We start from the raw sequence: 23,390 nt of genomic DNA, 5'->3' as shown, positions 1-23,390 counted from the left end.
TCAGAGGACGCTGCCATATGGTGCACCACTTTGCACTCGTGAAGGCGCCGATCAATCTGAATGGCTAGAGACATAGATTCGCTCAGACCAACAGGCGTGGGGAACCCCACCATAACATCTTTAAGGGCTTCAGAAAGACCCTTTCTGAAAATTGCTGCCAGAGCGTCCTCATTCCATTTAGTGAGCACAGACCATTTTCTAAATTTCTGGCAGTATAATTCTGCCGCTTCCTGACCCTGGCACAGGGCCAACAAGGTTTTTTCCGCATGATCCACAGAGTTAGGTTCGTCATACAATAATCCGAGTGATTGAAAAAGTGCATCTACATTAAGCAATGCCGGATCCCCTGACTCAAGGGAGAATGCCCAGTCCTGAGGGTCACCACGCAGCAGAGAAATAACTATTTTAACTTGCTGAGTGGGGTCACCAGAGGAACGGGGTTTCAGAGCAAAAAACTATTTGCAGTTATTTTTAAAGTTCAAAAACTTACATCTATCCCTGTAAAACAAATCTGGAGTAGGAATTCTAGGCTCTAAGGCTGGAGTCTGAACAACATAATCTTGGATACTCTGAACTCTTGCAGCAAGCTGATCCACACGAGAAAACAAACCCTGAACATCCATGTCCGTGCCCAAATCCACCCAGAGATTAAGAGAAAGGAAAAAGACAAAACAGACTAAAGAAAAAAAAAATGGCTCAGAACTCTTTTTCTTTTCCTTCTTTTGAGATGCATTCAACTCATTTTTGGCCAGTTGTACTGTTATGGACTGGTAATTTAGGAGCGACATGCGACTAGCTCTGAGCAGGTGGTAATTATACAGACCGCAGTTCCTGATCTTAACACAACACTAGCCGTAGCCGTGGGATGTTCCTGTCACTCCCTAGACACCTCGTCACAGCCGGAGAACTAGCTACTCTGTCATGATTCTCAATGGCGAGAGAACATAGCCCAGCATATATGAGAACTAGCTCTTGGAAGATGGAAACTATACTGACCATGAACTAAACCTGCCGCACAACTAGAAGTGGCCGGGTAGCATGCCTACGTTTTTTTATCCCTAGATGCCCAGCGCCAGCCGGAGAACTACCTAATCCTAGCAGAGGAAAAGACAGTCCTGGCTCACCTCTAGAGAAATTTTCCCAAAAGGCAGACAGAGGCCCCCACATATATTGGCGGTGATTTTAGATGAAATGACAAACGTAGTATGAAAATAGGTTTAGCAAAAATCGAGGTCCGCTTACTAGATAGCAAGAAGACAGAAAGGGCACTTTCATGGTCAGCAGAAAACCCTATCAAAACACCATCCAGAAATTACTTTAAGACTCTAGCATTAACTCATAACACCAGAGTGGCAATTTCCGCTCACAAGAGCTTTCCAGACACAGTAACGAAACAGCAGCTGTGAACAGGAACAAAATGCAAAAACACACAAGGACAAAAGTCCAACTTAGCTGGGAGTTGTCTAGTAGCAGGAACATGCACAGAAAGGCTTCTGATTACATTGTTGACCGGCATGAAACTGACAGAGGAGCAAGGTTATATAGCGACTCCCACATCCTGATAGGAGCAGGTGAACAGAGGGGATGATGCACACAAGTACAATTCCACAAGTGGCCACCGGGGGAGCCCAGAATCCAATTTCACAACAGTACCCCCCCCTCAAGGAGGGGGCACCGAACCCTCACCAGAACCACCAGGGCGATCAGGATGAGCCCTATGAAAGGCACGGACAAGATCGGAGGCATGAACATCAGAGGCAGTGACCCAAGAATTATCCTCCTGACCGTATCCCTTCCATTTGACCAGATACTGGAGTTTCCGTCTGGAAACACGAGAGTCCAAGATCTTTTCCACAACGTACTCCAACTCACCCTCAACCAACACCGGAGCAGGAGGCTCAACGGAAGGCACAGCCGGTACCTCATACCTGCGCAACAATGACCGATGAAAAACATTATGAATCGAAAAGGATGCAGGGAGGTCCAAACGGAAGGACACAGGGTTAAGAATCTCCAATATCTTGTACGGGCCGATGAACCGAGGCTTAAACTTAGGAGAAGAAACCCTCATAGGGACAAAACGAGAAGACAACCACACCAAGTCCCCAACACAAAGCCGAGGACCAACACGACGACGGCGGTTGGAAAAAAGCTGAGTCTTCTCCTGGGACAACTTCAAATTGTCCACCACCTGCCCCCAAATCTGATGCAACCTCTCCACCACAGCATCCACTCCAGGACAATCCGAAGATTCCACTTGACCGGAGGAAAATCGAGGATGAAACCCCGAATTACAGAAAAACGGGGACACCAAGGTGGCAGAGCTGGCCCGATTATTGAGGGCGAACTCCGCCAAAGGCAAAAAAGCAACCCAATCATCCTGATCCGCAGACACAAAACACCTCAAATATGTCTCCAAGGTCTGATTAGTCCGCTCGGTCTGGCCATTAGTCTGAGGATGGAAAGCAGACGAAAAAGACAAATCTATGCCCATCCTAGCACAGAATGCCCGCCAAAATCTAGACACGAATTGGGTCCCTCTGTCAGAAACGATATTCTCCGGAATACCATGCAAACGAACAACATTTTGAAAAAACAGAGGAACCAACTCGGAAGAAGAAGGCAACTTAGGCAAGGGAACCAGATGGACCATCTTAGAGAAACGGTCACACACCACCCAGATGACAGACATCTTATGAGAAACAGGCAGATCCGAAATAAAATCCATCGAGATGTGCGTCCAAGGCCTCTTCGGGATAGGCAAGGGTAACAACAATCCACTAGCCCGAGAACAACAAGGCTTGGCCCGAGCACAAACGTCACAAGACTGCACAAAGCCTCGCACATCTCGTGACAGGGAAGGCCACCAGAAGGACCTTGCCACCAAATCCCTGGTACCAAAGATTCCAGGATGACCTGCCAATGCAGAAGAATGAACCTCAGAGATGACTCTACTGGTCCAATCATCAGGAACAAACAGTCTACCAGGTGGGCAACGATCAGGTCTATCCGCCTGAAACTCCTGCAAGGCCCGCCGCAGGTCTGGAGAAACGGCAGACAATATCACTCCATCTTTAAGGATACCTGTGGGCTCAGAATTACCAGGGGAGTCAGGCTCAAAACTCCTAGAAAGGGCATCCGCCTTAACATTCTTAGAACCCGGTAGGTAAGACACCACAAAATTAAACCGAGAGAAAAACAACGACCAGCGCGCCTGTCTAGGATTCAGGCGCCTGGCAGACTCAAGGTAAATTAAATTTTTGTGGTCAGTCAATACCACCACCTGATGTTTGGCCCCCTCAAGCCAGTGACGCCACTCCTCAAAAGCCCACTTCATGGCCAAAAGCTCCCGATTCCCAATATCATAATTCCGCTCGGCGGGCGAAAATTTACGGGAAAAAAAAGCACAAGGTCTCATCACGGAGCAGTCGGAACTTCTCTGCGACAACACCGCCCCAGCTCCGATTTCAGAAGCGTCGACCTCAACCTGAAAAGGAAGAGCAACATCAGGCTGACGCAACACTGGGGCGGAAGAAAAGCGGCGCTTGAGCTCCCGAAAGGCCTCCACAGCATCAGGGGACCAATCAGCAACATCAGCACCCTTCTTAGTCAAATCAGTCAATGGTTTTACAACATCAGAAAAACCAGCAATAAATCGACGATAAAAGTTAGCAAAGCCCAAAAATTTCTGAAGACTCTTAAGAGAAGAGGGTTGCGTCCAATCACCAATAGCTTGAACCTTGACAGGATCCATCTCGATGGAAGAGGGGGAAAAAATGTATCCCAAGAAGGAAATCTTTTGAACCCCAAAAACACACTTAGAACCCTTCACACACAAGGAATTAGACCGCAAAACCTGAAAAACCCTCCTGACCTGCTGGACATGAGAGTCCCAGTCATCCGAAAAAATCAGAATATCATCCAGATACACAATCATAAATTTGTCCAAATAATCGCGGAAAATGTCATGCATAAAGGACTGGAAGACTGAAGGGGCATTTGAAAGACCAAAAGGCATCACCAAATACTCAAAATGGCCCTCGGGCGTATTAAATGCGGTTTTCCACTCATCCCCCTGCTTGATTCGCACCAAATTATACGCCCCACGGAGATCAATCTTAGAGAACCACTTGGCCCCCTTTATACGAGCAAACAAATCAGTAAGCAGTGGTAACGGATATTGATATTTAACCGTGATTTTATTCAAAAGTCGATAATCAATACACGGCCTCAAAGAGCCGTCTTTCTTAGACACAAAGAAAAAACCGGCTCCTAAGGGAGATGACGAAGGACGAATATGTCCCTTTTCCAAGGACTCCTTTATATATTCTCGCATAGCCGCGTGTTCAGGCACAGACAGATTAAATAAACGACCCTTAGGGTATTTACTACCCGGGATCAAGTCTATGGCACAATCGCACTCCCGGTGCGGAGGTAGTGAACCAACCTTGGGTTCTTCAAAAACGTCACGAAAGTCAGACAAGAATTCAGGAATCTCAGAGGGAATAGATGATGAAATGGAAACCAAAGGTACGTCCCCATGAGTTCCTTTACATCCCCAGCTTAACACAGACATAGCTCTCCAGTCGAGGACTGGGTTATGAGATTGCAGCCATGGCAATCCCAGCACCAAAACATCATGTAGATTATACAGCACCAGAAAGCGAATAACCTCCTGGTGATCCGGATTAACACGCATAGTCACTTGTGTCCAGTATTGTGGTTTATTACTAGCCAATGGGGTGGAGTCAATCCCTTTCAGAGGTATCGGAGCCTCCAATGGCTCCAAATCATACCCACAGCGTTTGGCAAAGGACCAATCCATAAGACTCAAAGCAGCGCCAGAGTCGACATAGGCGTCCGCGGTAATAGATGACAAAGAACAAATCAGGGTCACAGATAGAATAAACTTAGACTGTAAAGTGCTAATTGAAACAGACTTGTCAGGCTTCTTAGTACGCTTAAAGCATGCTGAAATAACATGAGTTGAATCACCACAATAGAAGCACAACCCATTTTTTCGTCTAAAATTCTGCCGCTCGCTTCTGGACAGAATTCTATCACATTGCATATTTTCTGGCGTTTTCTCAGTAGACACCGCCAAATGGTGCACAGGTTTGCGCTCCCGCAGACGCCTATCGATCTGAATAGCCATCGTCATGGACTCATTCAGACTCGCAGGCACAGGGAACCCCACCATAACATCCTTAATGGCATCAGAGAGACCTTCTCTGAAAATCGCCGCCAGGGCGCACTCATTCCACTGAGTAAGCACAGACCATTTGCGGAATTTTTGGCAGTATATTTCAGCTTCATCTTGCCCCTGAGACAAGGACATCAAGGCCTTTTCCACCTGAAGCTCTAAATGAGGTTCCTCATAAAGCAACCCCAAGGCCAGAAAAAACGCATCCACATTGAGCAACGCAGGATCCCCTGGTGCCAATGCAAAAGCCCAGTCTTGAGGGTCGCCCCGGAGCAAGGAAATTACAATCCTGACCTGCTGTGCAGGGTCTCCGGCAGAGCGAGACTTCAGGGACAAAAACAATTTGCAATTATTTTTAAAATTTTGAAAGTGAGATCTATTCCCCGAGAAGAATTCAGGCAAAGGAATTCTAGGCTCAGACATAGGTGCATGAACAACGAAATCTTGCAAATTTTGTACCTTTGTGGCGAGATTATTCAAACCTGTAGCTACACTCTGAAGATCCATTTGAAACAGGTGAACACAGAGCCATTCAAGGATAAGAAGGAGAGAAGGCTGCAGTATAGGCAGACTAGCAAGTGATTCAATTAAGAGCACACTCAGAACTAGAGGAAAAAAAAAAAAAAAATTGTAGCAGACTTCTTTTTTCTCTCCTTTCTCAGCCAGTAATTTAACCCTTTTTTTCTGGCCGGTCAAACTGTCATGATTCTCAATGGCGAGAGAACATAGCCCAGCATATATGAGAACTAGCTCTTGGAAGATGGAAACTATACTGACCATGAACTAAACCTGCCGCACAACTAGAAGTGGCCGGGTAGCATGCCTACGTTGTTTTATCCCTAGATGCCCAGCGCCAGCCGGAGAACTACCTAATCCTAGCAGAGGAAAAGACAGTCCTGGCTCACCTCTAGAGAAATTTTCCCAAAAGGCAGACAGAGGCCCCCACATATATTGGCGGTGATTTTAGATGAAATGACAAACGTAGTATGAAAATAGGTTTAGCAAAAATCGAGGTCCGCTTACTAGATAGAAAGAAGACAGAAAGGGCACTTTCATGGTCAGCAGAAAACCCTATCAAAACACCATCCAGAAATTACTTTAAGACTCTAGCATTAACTCATAACACCAGAGTGGCAATTTCCGCTCACAAGAGCTTTCCAGACACAGTAACGAAACAGCAGCTGTGAACAGGAACAAAATGCAAAAACACACAAGGACAAAAGTCCAACTTAGCTGGGAGTTGTCTAGTAGCAGGAACATGCACAGAAAGGCTTCTGATTACATTGTTGACCGGCATGAAACTGACAGAGGAGCAAGGTTATATAGCGACTCCCACATCCTGATAGGAGCAGGTGAACAGAGGGGATGATGCACACAAGTACAATTCCACAAGTGGCCACCGGGGGAGCCCAGAATCCAATTTCACAACAGCACTCATTCCACTGAGTAAGCACAGACCATTTGCGGAATTTTTGGCAGTATATTTCAGCTTCATCTTGCCCCTGAGACAAGGACATCAAGGCCCTTTCCGCCTGAAGCTCTAAATGAGGTTCCTCATAAAGCAACCCCAAGGCCAGAAAAAACGCATCCACATTGAGCAACGCAGGATCCCCTGGTGCCAATGCAAAAGCCCAGTCTTGAGGGTCGCCCCGGAGCAAGGAAATTACAATCCTGACCTGCTGTGCAGGGTCTCCGGCAGAGCGAGACTTCAGGGACAAAAACAATTTGCAATTATTTTTAAAATTTTGAAAGTGAGATCTATTCCCCGAGAAGAATTCAGGCAAAGGAATTCTAGGCTCAGACATAGGTGCATGAACAACAAAATCTTGCAAATTTTGTACCTTTGTGGCGAGATTATTCAAACCTGTAGCTACACTCTGAAGATCCATTTGAAACAGGTGAACACAGAGCCATTCAAGGATAAGAAGGAGAGAAAGAGAGGAAGGCTGCAGTATAGGCAGACTAGCAAGTGATTCAATTAAGAGCACACTCAGAACTAGAGGAAAAAAAAAAAAAAAAAATTGTAGCAGACTTCTTTTTTCTCTCCTTTCTCAGCCAGTAATTTAACCCTTTTTTTTTTGGCCGGTCAAACTGTCATGATTCTCAATGGCGAGAGAACATAGCCCAGCATATATGAGAACTAGCTCTTGGAAGATGGAAACTATACTGACCATGAACTAAACCTGCCGCACAACTAGAAGTGGCCGGGTAGCATGCCTACGTTTTTTTATCCCTAGATGCCCAGCGCCAGCCGGAGAACTACCTAATCCTAGCAGAGGAAAAGACAGTCCTGGCTCATCTCTAGAGAAATTTTCCCAAAAGGCAGACAGAGGCCCCCACATATATTGGCGGTGATTTTAGATGAAATGACAAACGTAGTATGAAAATAGGTTTAGCAAAAATCGAGGTCCGCTTACTAGATAGCAAGAAGACAGAAAGGGCACTTTCATGGTCAGCAGAAAACCCTATCAAAACACCATCCAGAAATTACTTTAAGACTCTAGCATTAACTCATAACACCAGAGTGGCAATTTCCGCTCACAAGAGCTTTCCAGACACAGTAACGAAACAGCAGCTGTGAACAGGAACAAAATGCAAAAACACACAAGGACAAAAGTCCAACTTAGCTGGGAGTTGTCTAGTAGCAGGAACATGCACAGAAAGGCTTCTGATTACATTGTTGACCGGCATGAAACTGACAGAGGAGCAAGGTTATATAGCGACTCCCACATCCTGATAGGAGCAGGTGAACAGAGGGGATGATGCACACAAGTACAATTCCACAAGTGGCCACCGGGGGAGCCCAGAATCCAATTTCACAACACTACCCCTAAAGGTAGAAATAGGAAAGCTATCTTGCCTCAGAGAAAATCCCCAAAGGATAGGACAGCCCCCCACAAATATTGACTGTGACAGGAGAAGGAAATGACATACGTAGTATGAAACAAGATTTAGCAAAGGAGGCCACTTCTAGCTAGATAGATAGTACAGGAAAGAACACTGTGCGGTCAGTAATAAAAACTAGAAAAAGTCCACCGCAGAGATATGCAAAAATCTCCACACCCTGACTAAAGGTGTGGAGGGCAAAATCTGCAGCCCAGAGCTTCCAGCTTAGCTGAATAGATCCATACTGATAAGCTGGACAAATGAGCAAAACATAGAATGTGCTGAACAATAAAGTCCACAACAAGTGGACTGCAAAAGGACAAGCAAGGACTTATCTTTGCTGAACTGGACAGAGTGTCAGGGAAATCCAAAAGAGCAGTGACTCCAAGCAGGAACAATTGACAACTGGCATTGATTGAGGGATAAGGCCAGACTAAAATAGCCGAGCCAGAAAGACGATCAGTGGAAGCAGCTGCTGATGCTAAATCCAAGAAGCAGCTATACCACTCAAAACCACAGGAGGGAGCCCAAGAGCAGAACTCACAAAAGTGCTACTTACAACCACCGGAGGGAGCCCAAGAGCGGAATTCAAAACAGCAAACATCTAGTGATAAATTCCCTTTAAGACTGACTAGCTAAACTGTAAGTCACATATTAGATGGTGCACTGTGTACCATAAAATGAAAAGTCATGTCTACTTCTTGTCAAATATGGTGCACCTAATAAAATACAATTTTCTTTGCGCAAACTGAGCTAATATGCTGGCACATTTAGTTCAAAAAGTTTCCAGTATTTTTAGTGGTAAATATTGGTTTTAAGCAGGAATGTTTCTACTTGCATACATTGATAAGCTGGCGTCAGGAAACTTATAGGCCATGCAATGCTCCTCTGGGAATTTACATGCAAATAGTCTCTGCAGAAGGAAAAGGAATCGATTTCTCTCTGTATCCAATAGATGGCGCTGGAGATTAAGGTCTCTTCTCTCTAAGCTATTTACATGGTAACTTTAGGTCAACCTGTTTTGTTGATTTGTTTGTAACATTTGGGGTTTTATAAATTGTAATGTCTTTTTTTATTATGCTTTGCTTATATCACACCATCATATTCCACAGAGCATTACACACATTATCATCGCCATCCCCGATGGGGCTCACATATCTATACTCCCTATTAGTAGGTCTTTGGGGTCTGAGAGGAAACAAGAGTATCCACAGGAAACCCACGCAAACACGAGGAGAACATACAAACTCCTTAATGAATATTGTGGGATTTCAAGCCAGGACCCTAGTGCTGCAAAGAAACAGTGCTAACCACTGAGCCACCGTGCCACTCTTTGCTTTTAAAAACCACACAAAATAGATAAGAGGCTTATCTTAACTTCTTAATTAAGCAACTTTGCAACTTTCCTTTTACTTTTAATTGTCAGGTCACAAAACAAAAAATGTATCACATGATATGAAAAATCACTCCACTCTTATCCAAAGATAAAAATAATGCAGCAGGTCTTGTTCACAATATCTGATCTCTATAGCTATACTGGACTAAATTAAAGGAGTATTCCCATCTCCAAGCTCCTATCCCAATATGTAGTAAGTGGAGTAATAATAATAATAATAATATTATTATCAGAAAATACCTCCAAATAGAAATGCAGCAAAAGTTCTTCTGATTCGCTATTAGTGTTGAGCATTCCGATATCGCAAGTATCGGGTATCGGCCGATATTTGCGGTATCGGAATTCCGATACCGAGTTCCGATATTTTTGTGATATCGGAAATCGGAATCGGAAGTTCCCAGTGTATGGTTCCCAGGGTCTGGAGGAAAGGAGACTCTCCTTCAGGCCCTGGGATCCATATTCATGTAAAAAATAAAGAATAAAAATAAAAAATATAGATATACTCACCCATCCAGCGGCCCCTGGACCTTACCGATGTAACCAGCAGCCTCCGTTCCTAAGAATGCAGTGAGTTTAGGACCTGCGATGACGTCGCGGCTTGTGATTGGTCGCGTGAGCGGTCACATGAGCGGTCACGCGACCAATCACAAGCCGCGACGTCATCGAAGGTCCTTTACTGCTCATTCTTAGGAACGGAGGGTGCCGGTTACATCGGTAAGGTCCAGGGGCCGCCGGACGGGTGAGTATATCCATATTTTTTATTTTAATTCTTTATTTTTTACATGAATATGGATCCCAGGGCCTGAAGGAGAGTTTCCTCTCCTTCAGACCCTGGGAACCATCCAGGATACCTTCCGATACTTGTGTCCCATTGACTTGCATTGGTATCGGGTATCGGTATCGGCGATATCCGATATTTTTTGGATACCATCCGATACCGATACCTTTGAGTATCGGAAGGTATCGCTCAACACTATTTGCTATGTCTCTTTCCTCATCTGCAGGGATTGCAGGGCCTTAGGTATCCATGGTTATGAGAACTAGCAACTTGCTAACTAAGGGTATGTGTCCACGTTGAGGATTGCCTCAGGATTTGGTCAGGATTTTATGCAGGTAAAATCCTGACCAAATCTGCACCTGAGGTCACTGGCAGGTCACCTGCGGTGTTCTTGCATTGTTTCAGCACTGTGAGGACATGCTGCGTTCTGAAAAGACGCGCCACATGTCCGTTTACGCTGGTGTGCCGCATTCGTCTTTTAACACATAGTGGAGACAGGATTTCATGAAATCCCCTCCACTATGCTGTAACATCTGGACGCTGCGTGTTTGACGCTGCTATATGCAGCGTCAAACACGCAGCGTTTCCTGAACGTGGACACATACCCTAAGGCCGGAGTCACACTAGACCATAATACGGACGAGTGCAATGCGATAAAAAATCACATAGCAGTCGGCCCAATGTTAATCTATTCCCATCATTCGTTGTTTTCTCGGCCGTATTCTACGTGCGAGATAAATCGCAGCATGCTGCAATTTCCACCGTATCTCGGCTGAGAAACACCAGTGAAAGTCTATGGGTACGAGAAAAAGTCGCACACCACACGGACCATCAGTGTGACTTGCGAGAAATACACAGCGGTGTCCTTTAGAAAAGCCGGCAATTCAGTGCGGTGTAATGTAAAATCACACTGACAGGTTAGAATAGAATAGATAAAATAAATGACTACACATAGCAATAGCATAGGTATATATATATATATATATATATATATATATATATATATATATATATATATATATATATATATATATGTTACTGTAAAAGTCAGAAGGACAGTAAAACCTAGGATTTACCGGTCAATCTGGACATTCACCGAGGCCGTCGGTAAAAGCTCAAAATGAAAGTAAAATTGGACTTTTACCGGTGAAGTCTTGGTAAATGTTAACATTTCTCAACAGCGTTGGTAAAAGTCAGAAATATCTGGTGTGAAGATGGAACATCTGACTTTAACCAAGCGCAGTTGGTAAATGTGCACATTTACCACGGCTTCTTGGTAAATGTAGCTGAGAAGGGTGTAATAAAAAGTGCGTTTAGTTAACTTTTACCACCATTATCTGCTGGTCAGAGTCAGAATTCTGTGACTCAAAGTTACTTTTACCAACACATGCTGGGAAATGTAAAGATTTACCAAATCGCCCAGGTAAAAGTCCAAAATCGTTCGTTTATATGGGATACATCTGACTTTTACCAACGCTGTTGAGAAATGTTAACATTTACCAAGACTTCACCGGTAAAAGTCCAATTTTACTTTTCATTTTGAGCTTTTACCGACGGCCTCGGTGAATGTCCAGATTGACCGGTAAATCCTAGGTTTTACCATCCCTCTGACTTTTACAGTAACATATATACTGCATATATATATATATATATGTCATTGACATATATATATATATATATATATATATATATATATATATATATATATATATATATATATATATATATATATATATATTGTAAGATTACACTTGCTTACGGGTTGGGGAATACTCGCTTGGCAGCAAGACGTTTTCTTCAAAAGTTCAACTGGGTTTATTACTCCATAAACCCCAGTGGCAGAAAACACAAAACAATAGTCTTCATAGCACGGCAAAACAAAGTAACAATGTTCACAGCGTGACTATGTTCCATCAGGACTGTGACCGTACACTCGTGGTCGAGTCCAATATTCAGGCTCGCTCTGGAACCAAACACACAGTCTGGTATTACCTGCTTGTCAGCATTGCAGGCTTTCTACTGCAGTACCACACAGGACCTGTTTCTGGGAAGCAAACCGGAACATACACAGGGACATGTGTCCCACTCCCTGGTCATATTATGTACCTTGTAACCACACCCCATAGGTGAGGTCTATCACATGGGCTGATCACGTGATCATGACATCAATACAGGTCCTCATATTCCTGCAGGGAAAAAGGTACAGTGAGTGCCCTCACCCAGTGGTGACGTATGTGGGTAGCCAGACCCTCCCATCTCTCATAGCTACCCGCAACCTGGACCCAGGTGCACTAAATGACATCTTCAGTGCTTACGTGCTCTAATGACAAGATACACCGGGTTGCATCGCAGGGAGCATCCATCCCTGTGACACATACCTCCCATTAACCACAATGCCGGACACTGTCTCACTACCACATCCATGCATACCCATGGCCTCAATATGCCTCCGTGCATATCCTGGAGAGACCATGCAGCGCCCCCTACCTGTTACAGGGGTCACTGCATCACAATATATACAGAGCTAGATAGCAGAATAGCCGGTAAATCAATTGTCAGCTTTTCCTGAATCATTATCAAACCCAACAGGATATGAGACATGGTTTACATACAGTAAACCATATAATATCCGTTAAATTTTTATATATCCCTCCCCAACAATGTTAGTAGTGTGTGTGTAAAATTTTGGAGCTGTAGGTGTTAAATTAAAGGGTTAGTTCACAGAAAAAAATGGCGTTGGTTCCTGCGCAATTTTATCCACCAGAGAGGGAAAGCTAGTGACTGAGGGCAGATATTAATAGCCTAGAGAGGGACCATGGTTATTGCCCCCCCCCATCCCCGGCTAAAAACATCTGCCCCCAGCCACCCCAGAAAAGGCACATCTGGAAGATGCACCTATTCTGGCACTTAGCCTCTCTCTTCCCATTCCTCTGTAGCATTATATATATATTTATATATATATATATATATATATATATATATATATATATATATATTGTAAGAGTCAGGTCGGTCTGGTAGTTGGGGGCAGGTATATCTCGCCTAGATACCTGTCCTATGTGTGTTAGGCTGCTCTGTGTCTTCAGCATACTCATGGGTTAATTAGTGCAGGTTCAAAAGATGACCAGCTGGAGGAATCAGGCGTCAGCCTGGGGCACACAGAATGCTTGTCTGTGTGGGACAAATGTGAGTAAGGAGCTGTGCTCATGGCCTGTGTTATGTTTGCTGGGTGGGAGTAGCCCCCCAGTTGTTAGATAGGAACGTATTTGTCTAGTAAGTGCCGGACAGGCAAGGATTTTCTTTTATGCTTTGTTTTCTTTATGTTGCTTTCACCTTAAATAAACCTGACCAGAGGTCATCATACTTCGTAACCAGCTGTACGCCTCAGATTCAATGCACAAACCACGTGACCTTTGACCCCAGCAAAGGCGATCCCGGAGTGTTTTGTCACATTGTGGTGGAGAACGCGGGCACTCCGTGGCACAGGCGACAGTATGGAAGACGTGGTGAAAGCACTAGTGCAGTCCACTGCCATACAGCAGCAGGCCACTGCCGCACAGCAGGAAGCTAACCGCTTGATGGCCGCACAGCTGAAGGAGTTGGTGGACGTGACGACTGCAGACCGCCAGCTTCTCCAACAGGTGGTGCAGCGCTTGGTGAGCATGCCTGAGGCTAACCCGGAAGCAGAGTCCAGGAGAATCCATGTGAGTCGGTACTGGCAAAAGCTGACCGCAGAAGATGACGTCGAGGCGTACCTGACAACGTTTGAGCGGACAGCGTTGAGAGAGAAGTGGCCGAAGGAACGATGGGCCGATCTAATTGCTCCGTTTCTCTCCGGTGAGGCCCAAAAAGCTTACCATGACTTGGACCCGGAAGTCGCTCAGGACTTTGAGAGGCTGAAAGCTGAGGTCCTGGCCCGGCTGGGTGTGACGACGGCTGTCCGTGCACAGAGGGTACATCAGTGGACCTATCAGCCTGATAAACCGCCGCGATCGCAGATGTTTGACCTGATCTACTTGATAAAGAAATGGCTGCAACCCGAGGTACTGACAACTCCAGAGATAATCCAGCGGATCGTTCTGGACAAGTACCTGAGAGTATTACCACCGGCGCTGAAAAAGTGGGTGAGCCAAGGAAATCCCGCGACAGCGGATCAACTTGTGGAATTGGTGGAGCGTTATTCCGTGGCGGAAGGACTTCCTGACGATACCTCCACCACCCGGTCTGTGCCTCCTCCTCGTGGAACCGGTAAGACTGTTCCAGGGACTGCGGGTGAAGGAAAATTACCTAAAACTGTGGGGGAGGTACCCGGGACTGCTCGCGCTCCGAGACCGAGAGTGTCGGACTATGGTCTCAATAGGGGGCCTGTTAGGTGTTTCCGCTGCCATGAGAAGGGCCATGTTTCTGCAAACTGTCCTGTTACCGCTGAACCCATGCAATGCGATGTTACAGACTCTAAAAAACGCATGTCTTTGGTTACATGGCTAGTGAGTGTGAATGCGGGTCAAAATGATGCAGCGAAACATCTGTGTGAATTATCTGTTGATGGGAAAAATGTTGTGGCATTGCTAGACTCTGGAAGTGTGGTGACTCTAGTGAATGCCAATCTGGTGGCACTCCCGTCTGGCCCGTCTGACAAGTTTTCTGTAACATGTGTGCATGGTGACACCTGCTCGTATCCTACAGCGGTCATATGTATTTCCACTCCATATGGGTCTGTGCAACACAAAGTGGGACTCATTCCCGCGTTGTTACACGATATAATCCTGGGTAGGGATTTTCCCCATTTCTGGCAGTTATGGGAGAATCAGTTGCTCCTTCACGGTAGCTGTGAACCTTCCCCCATGCCATCTGGAGGTCCTGAGTTCCTAGACGAGACCCCACAAGAAGATGTTGCTGGGGAGGTTATTGAATCTAACCTTCATTTCCCCTTCTCAGTTATGGCGGGGGAAACTGAGGAAACTGAGGAAACCCAGCGAGAGGCGGAGGCAGACAGCCATCCAGCACCCTGCCTACCCGATTTGGGAGTCCAGTTGGATGACTTCCACAGCGAACAAATGAAAGATCCTACCCTGACTCAGGCTAGGAAAAATGTAAAAATGATAGATGGGGTACCCGTAGAACCTGTCACTAGGCTAGCGTACCCGTACATGGTTCTTGAGAATGATTTACTCTACCAGGTAGAGAAAAAGGGGGAAGACACTGTGCAACAGTTAGTGGTACCCAAACCTTATCGGCGGAAGGTACTGGACCTGGCCCACGGACATATAATGGGGGGGCATCTGGGGGTACAAAAAACCACAGAAAGGATATTGCATTGTTTTGTGTGGCCTGGAATACACAATGATGTGCGTAACTATTGTGAGTCCTGTCCAGAGTGCCAAATCTCTGCGCCTAAACCTCGGTTCTGTAGCCCTTTGGTACCCCTCCCTATTATTGGGGTCCCATTTGAGAGAATTGGGATGGATTTGGTTGGGCCCCTTCCCCGGTCCGCACGTGGGCATCAACATATCCTCGTCATCATGGACTATGCCACTCGTTACCCCGAAGCCATCCCTTTGCGTAACACTGCTACCAAAACGATCGCCAAAGAGTTGGTACAAGTGTTTAGTCGGGTGGGAATTCCAAAACAGATACTCACCGACCAGGGGACTCCCTTTATGTCAAGGGTGATGAAGGAGCTCTGCAGGCTCTTACAAATAGACCAGGTGCGTACGTCTGTCTATCACCCTCAAACAGACGGTCTGGTGGAGCGGTTCAATAAAACCTTAAAACAAATGCTCCGGAAGGCGATAGACAAAGATGGGAAGAACTGGGATTACTTGTTACCCTATTTGCTGTTTGCCATTAGGGAAGTTCCCCAGTCTTCCACAGGATTCTCGCCTTTCGAGCTATTATATGCCCGTCGTCCCCGTGGACTGTTGGACGTCGCAAAAGAAACCTGGGAAGGTCAAGTCACTCCCTTTAAAACGGTGATAGATCATGTAACGCAAATGCAGGACCGTATTGCTGCTGTCATGCCCCTTGTGAGGGAACATATGTTACAGGCCCAGGGAGCCCAGAGGCAAAGTTATGATAGAGGCGCCAAGGTCCGTACGTTTGCACCCGGGGATAGGGTGTTGATCCTAATCCCTACGGTGGATAGTAAATTTCTGGCAAAATGGCAGGGCCCCTTTGAGGTCATGGAACGAGTTGGAGAGGTGAACTATAAAGTGCACTAGCCTGGTAAGAGAAAACCAGAACAGATTTATCATGTAAATCTGATAAAACCCTGGAAAGACCGCGATGCCCTAACAGCGGATCTGCCCCGTCCGGTTTGTTCACCTACCATACCGGAGGTGCAGATTGCCGTGACTCTCTCTGAACAACAAAAATCTGAGGTTAAGCAGTTTTTGTTGCAGAACCAACAGTTTTTCTCGGAAAAACCTGGCCAGACTAGGCTAGTGAAACATGAGATTGTCACAGAGCCTGGTGTCACAGTTCATGTGAAGCCATACCGGATTCCGGAAGCACGCCGTGAAGCCGTCTCCCGGGAGGTGAAGGCAATGTTGGACTTAGGAGTCATTGAAGAATCGCACAGCGCCTGGTCCAGTCCAATCGTGTTGATACCTAAGCCGGATGGCTCTATACGGTTTTGCAATGATTTTAGGAAACTGAATGCGGTTTCTAAATTTGATGCCTACCCTATGCCCCGGGTCGATGAGTTGATCGATCGGCTGGGTAAAGCCCGATATATTACGACCCTGGATCTAACAAAGGGGTACTGGCAGATCCCTCTGGCCGAAGCGGCCAGAGAGAAGACCGCATTTGCTACACCGGAAGGGCTGTTCCAGTATATCTACATGCCGTTTGGACTTCACGGAGCCCCAGCAACGTTCCAGAGACTGATGGATCGAGTCTTGAGGCCCCACAGGCAGTACGCTTCTGCCTACCTCGATGACATTGTAATTTACAGCATGGACTGGGGGACTCACCTCCAGAAAGTACAAGCGGTGATTGATGACCTGAGAGACGCAGGCTTAACGGCGAATCCCAAGAAATGTCACATCGGCCTTGAAGAAGCCCGATACTTGGGTTACGTGATTGGCAGAGGAGTGGTTAAACCCCAGTTCGACAAAATACAGGCAATTCAGCGCTGGCCGCAACCAGTGAACAAAAAACAAGTTCAAGCGTTCCTGGGGATTGCCGGCTATTATCGCCGGTTCATACCCAACTTTGCAGCCATTGCCACCCCCTTGACGGATCTTACCAAAGGGAAGGATTCCGTCATGGTAAAGTGGACTTCAGCGGCCGAAGAGGCCTTCCACAGCCTGAAACGGGCTTTGTGCTCTCAGCCCGTACTAGTGACTCCCGATTTCAGCAGCGAGTTTGTGGTGCAAACTGATGCCTCTGATACTGGTATAGGAGCTGTCCTTTCCCAGGTGAAGGACGGAGTGGAACACCCGGTCCTCTACCTCAGCCAGAAATTAAATGTACATGAGCGGAGGTATGCCGTGGTTGAAAAAGAGTGCCTAGCCATTAAATGGGCTCTCGACTCCCTCAAGTATTACCTGGCAGGTAGGAAGTTTAAGCTGGTCACAGACCATGCCCCTCTCAAGTGGATGCACCTCCACAAGGACCGTAATAGTAGGGTAACTCGCTGGTTCCTTGCCCTGCAGGCCTACTCTTTCACAGTAGAGCATCGCCCAGGGGCGCAGATGGGAAACGCCGATGCCCTATCCCGAGTGCACTGTTTCGGGAGTGTCCTTGCTCGACCGGAGTGGTCTGAGCAGGAGGGGGGGATATGTAAGAGTCAGGTCGGTCTGGTAGTTGGGGGCAGGTATATCTCGCCTAGATACCTGTCCTATGTGTGTTAGGCTGCTCTGTGTCTTCAGCATACTCATGGGTTAATTAGTGCAGGTTCAAAAGATGACCAGCTGGAGGAATCAGGCGTCAGCCTGGGGCACACAGAATGCTTGTCTGTGTGGGACAAATGTGAGTAAGGAGCTGTGCTCATGACCTGTGTTATGTTTGCTGGGTGGGAGTAGCCCCCCAGTTGTTAGATTGGAACGTATTTGTCTAGTAAGTGCCGGACAGGCAAGGATTTTCTTTTATGCTTTGTTTTCTTTATGTTGCTTTCACCTTAAATAAACCTGACCAGAGGTCATCATACTTCGTAACCAGCTGTACGCCTCAGATTCAATGCACAAACCACGTGACCTTTGACCCCAGCAAAGGCGATCCCGGAGTGTTTTGTCACAATATATATATATATATATATATATATATATATATATATATATATATATATATATATATATATGTGCCTCGCTGACATGTATATATATATACAGTACATATATACATATATATATATATATATATATATATATATATATATATATATATATATATATATATATATATATACAGTATATACACTGTATATATGTTTTGACGAATATTTGAGTCCATGAATCCATTATATGTCCATTTTGCAAGCCGGCGAGATAATCTCGCCGTACGGATGCCACACGGATACTTTCTGGAGAAAAAAATTTGCACCCTCGCATTGAATACGGATGACACACGGATCACTGTTCATGAACATTTCTGCGTATCTCAGCCGTGTAAAACGCACTGATTTTTTTTACATTGTGTGTGACTCCAGCCTAATTGTCACTTTATCAGTGGATGTAACCATGGATACCTAAGGTCCTGCCATGCCTGCACTTGAGGAAAGAGACATAGTGAATAAGAAGAACTATACTTCACTTCAAAATGGAGGTATTTGCTAATATTACACTTACTGCATATTGGACCTTTGAGATAGGAATACCCTTTTAAATTTCCAAACAATAGTATACTCAAGTGATGGGATTTCAGTTCAATAAAAATGCTTAAGTTCTGGGTATTACAAGCCAAATATACATCCAGGCCATAACTAAATCCAACAGCATCAAAACTGTCTGAACACTGTATAAATAAGTCTAGTGTCAGATGACATTTTTTCTCACATCCAGGAAAATCAATCTGATTATGCTAATTACACTCTGATCAGAGTGTGATCAGAGTGTGATCAGAGTGTGATCAGAGTGTGAGCAGAGTTTCTTGATTATGGAAAATGAAGAAAAAGTTTCTCAATCTGCTTCATTCAGTCTCTTCGTGAAAATCCAAATGTGGTCCGATGTTTTCCAAAGAACCCAAAGACCTGAATAACCAAGTGAGATCCAAACATTGGAGGCAAATCAGGCATTCTGCCCTTTTTTTCCATCAGTCTAAGGAAAAAATCGGACAGGTGCATGATATTATTGAATAACATGGGGACAAATGCTAGCCATCAAAACGACAGATTGCACTCGTCCGATGTTTAGGGTCATTTGCACAAGCCCTAAGATTGTGGAGCGCCCCCATGGGGCCGTGGGGTACTCGGTACCGGGTCCTTCGGTTCACAGGGGGATGTCACGGTGGCTGACCCGGTCCGTGGCCCTGGGACGTCCGTGTAAAAGGGAAAGGTCTTTAAAGGGGAAATGTTCGTGACGCCACCTGTGGTATTTGGTCAGGGTGACCGACGCTGCTTTAAGGGGTCTGCTGGGGTGATGGCAGCTAGAAGGTATACCTTCCCACAGGTGAAGTATGTCCCCTGGGCTTCCCGGTGTGTAGATGGTGGATGGTGAGAGGCGCCGAAAATAACAAGGACACAAGGTTGCAGTCTCTTTACCTTTACTGAAGACTTCAGCATCCACAGTCCAGGTCACCACATCACAGGGCTGACAGAGTCCGGCCGGTTTGGAGGCAAGTCCAGAGTCCCCTTGTCCAGGTGGAAATCAGTAGCCTTCCTCTAGCTCTGCAGTGTTGTAGTCCCTTACTGCTAAGCTTCTCAGAAGGTCCTCACAACTGTTGTAGATGTTACATCTCTCTGTCCCCCGGATAGGATAGGACAAACCCGTATGACTGGTGGCATGAGGCGGTTTATAGGGACTCTATCATGCCCCAGCCTCTAAGGGGTGCCACCGTGCCTCCTGGGTGTAGGGCGGACAGGTAACATGAAATTAGCTGTCCTGCCGGTCTCTGGAGCAAGGCATAAAGGGTCGTTGCGCCCTCGGTGTTCTGGCTACCGGGATTCTGCGCCTCAGAAGGAGGCAGCCTGTGTAGGGCTGGTCCCCTTCTGTTATTCACTCCTTTGCTACGACTTCTTTTGCACGCTCGCTGCAACACAGTTCTGCCTTCAATGTCTCTTTCTAGGAGCTGCAGCTCTGAGGGCATGCTGTCATGATTCTCAATGGCGAGAGAACATAGCCCAGCATATATGAGAACTAGCTCTTGTAAGATGGAAACTATACTGACCATGAACTAAACCTGCCGCACAACTAGAAGTGGCCGGGTAGCATGCCTACGTTCTTTTATCCCTAGATGCCCAGCGCCAGCCGGAGAACTACCTAATCCTAGCAGCGGAAAAGACAGTCCTGGCTCACCTCTAGAGAAATTTTCCCAAAAGGCAGACAGAGGCCCCCACATATATTGGCGGTGATTTTAGATGAAATGACAAACGTAGTATGAAAATAGGTTTAGCAAAAATCGAGGTCCGCTTACTAGATAGCAAGAAGACAGAAAGGGCACTTTCATGGTCAGCAGAAAACCCTATCAAAACACCATCCAGAAATTACTTTAAGACTCTAGCATTAACTCATAACACCAGAGTGGCAATTTCCGCTCACAAGAGCTTTCCAGACACAGTAACGAAACAGCAGCTGTGAACAGGAACAAAATGCAAAAACACACAAGGACAAAAGTCCAACTTAGCTGGGAGTAGTCTAGTAGCAGGAACATGCACAGAAAGGCTTCTGATTACATTGCTGACCGGCATGAAACTGACAGAGGAGCAAGGTTATATAGCGACTCCCACATCCTGATAGGAGCAGGTGAACAGAGGGGATGATGCACACAAGTACAATACCACAAGTGGCCACCGGGGGAGCCCAGAATCCAATTTCACAACAGTACCCCCCCCTCAAGGAGGGGGCACCGAACCCTCACCAGAACCACCAGGGCGATCAGGATGAGCCCTATGAAAGGCACGGACAAGATCGGAGGCATGAACATCAGAGGCAGTGACCCAAGAATTATCCTCCTGACCGTATCCCTTCCATTTGACCAGATACTGGAGTTTCCGTCTGGAAACACGAGAGTCCAAGATCTTTTCCACAACGTACTCCAACTCACCCTCAACCAACACCGGAGCAGGAGGCTCAACGGAAGGCACAGCCGGTACCTCATACCTGCGCAACAATGACCGATGAAAAACATTATGAATCGAAAAGGATGCAGGGAGGTCCAAACGGAAGGACACAGGGTTAAGAATCTCCAATATCTTGTACGGGCCGATGAACCGAGGCTTAAACTTAGGAGAAGAAACCCTCATAGGGACAAAACGAGAAGACAACCACACCAAGTCCCCAACACAAAGCCGAGGACCAACACGACGACGGCGGTTGGCAAAAAGCTGAGTCTTCTCCTGGGACAACTTCAAATTGTCCACCACCTGCCCCCAAATCTGATGCAACCTCTCCACCACAGCATCCACTCCAGGACAATCCGAAGATTCCACTTGACCGGAGGAAAATCGAGGATGAAACCCCGAATTACAGAAAAACGGGGACACCAAGGTGGCAGAGCTGGCCCGATTATTGAGGGCGAACTCCGCCAAAGGCAAAAAAGCAACCCAATCATCCTGATCCGCAGACACAAAACACCTCAAATATGTCTCCAAGGTCTGATTAGTCCGCTCGGTCTGGCCATTAGTCTGAGGATGGAAAGCAGACGAAAAAGACAAATCTATGCCCATCCTAGCACAGAATGCCCGCCAAAATCTAGACACGAATTGGGTCCCTCTGTCAGAAACGATATTCTCCGGAATACCATGCAAACGAACAACATTTTGAAAAAACAGAGGAACCAACTCGGAAGAAGAAGGCAACTTAGGCAAGGGAACCAGATGGACCATCTTAGAGAAACGGTCACACACCACCCAGATGACAGACATCTTATGAGAAACAGGCAGATCCGAAATAAAATCCATCGAGATGTGCGTCCAAGGCCTCTTCGGGATAGGCAAGGGTAACAACAATCCACTAGCCCGAGAACAACAAGGCTTGGCCCGAGCACAAACGTCACAAGACTGCACAAAGCCTCGCACATCTCGTGACAGGGAAGGCCACCAGAAGGACCTTGCCACCAAATCCCTGGTACCAAAGATTCCAGGATGACCTGCCAACGCAGAAGAATGAACCTCAGAGATGACTCTACTGGTCCAATCATCAGGAACAAACAGTCTACCAGGTGGGCAACGATCAGGTCTATCCGCCTGAAACTCCTGCAAGGCCCGCCGCAGGTCTGGAGAAACGGCAGACAATATCACTCCATCTTTAAGGATACCTGTGGGCTCAGAATTACCAGGGGAGTCAGGCTCAAAACTCCTAGAAAGGGCATCCGCCTTAACATTCTTAGAACCTGGTAGGTAAGACACCACAAAATTAAACCGAGAGAAAAACAATGACCAGCGCGCCTGTCTAGGATTCAGGCGCCTGGCAGACTCAAGGTAAATTAAATTTTTGTGGTCAGTCAATACCACCACCTGATGTCTGGCCCCCTCAAGCCAGTGACGCCACTCCTCAAAAGCCCACTTCATGGCCAAAAGCTCCCGATTCCCAATATCATAATTCCGCTCGGCGGGCGAAAATTTACGGGAAAAAAAAGCACAAGGTCTCATCACGGAGCAGTCGGAACTTCTCTGCGACAACACCGCCCCAGCTCCGATTTCAGAAGCGTCGACCTCAACCTGAAAAGGAAGAGCAACATCAGGCTGACGCAACACTGGGGCGGAAGAAAAGCGGCGCTTGAGCTCCCGAAAGGCCTCCACAGCATCAGGGGACCAATCAGCAACATCAGCACCCTTCTTAGTCAAATCAGTCAATGGTTTTACAACATCAGAAAAACCAGCAATAAATCGACGATAAAAGTTAGCAAAGCCCAAAAATTTCTGAAGACTCTTAAGAGAAGAGGGTTGCGTCCAATCACCAATAGCCTGAACCTTGACAGGATCCATCTCGATGGAAGAGGGGGAAAAAATGTATCCCAAGAAGGAAATC

The sequence above is a fragment of the Ranitomeya variabilis genome, chromosome 6 (assembly GCF_051348905.1).
Source record: "Ranitomeya variabilis isolate aRanVar5 chromosome 6, aRanVar5.hap1, whole genome shotgun sequence".
Lineage (NCBI taxonomy): Eukaryota > Metazoa > Chordata > Amphibia > Anura > Dendrobatidae > Ranitomeya > Ranitomeya variabilis.
The sequence above is the reverse complement of the archived record's forward strand: the minus strand, read 5'-3'. Positions refer to the sequence as shown.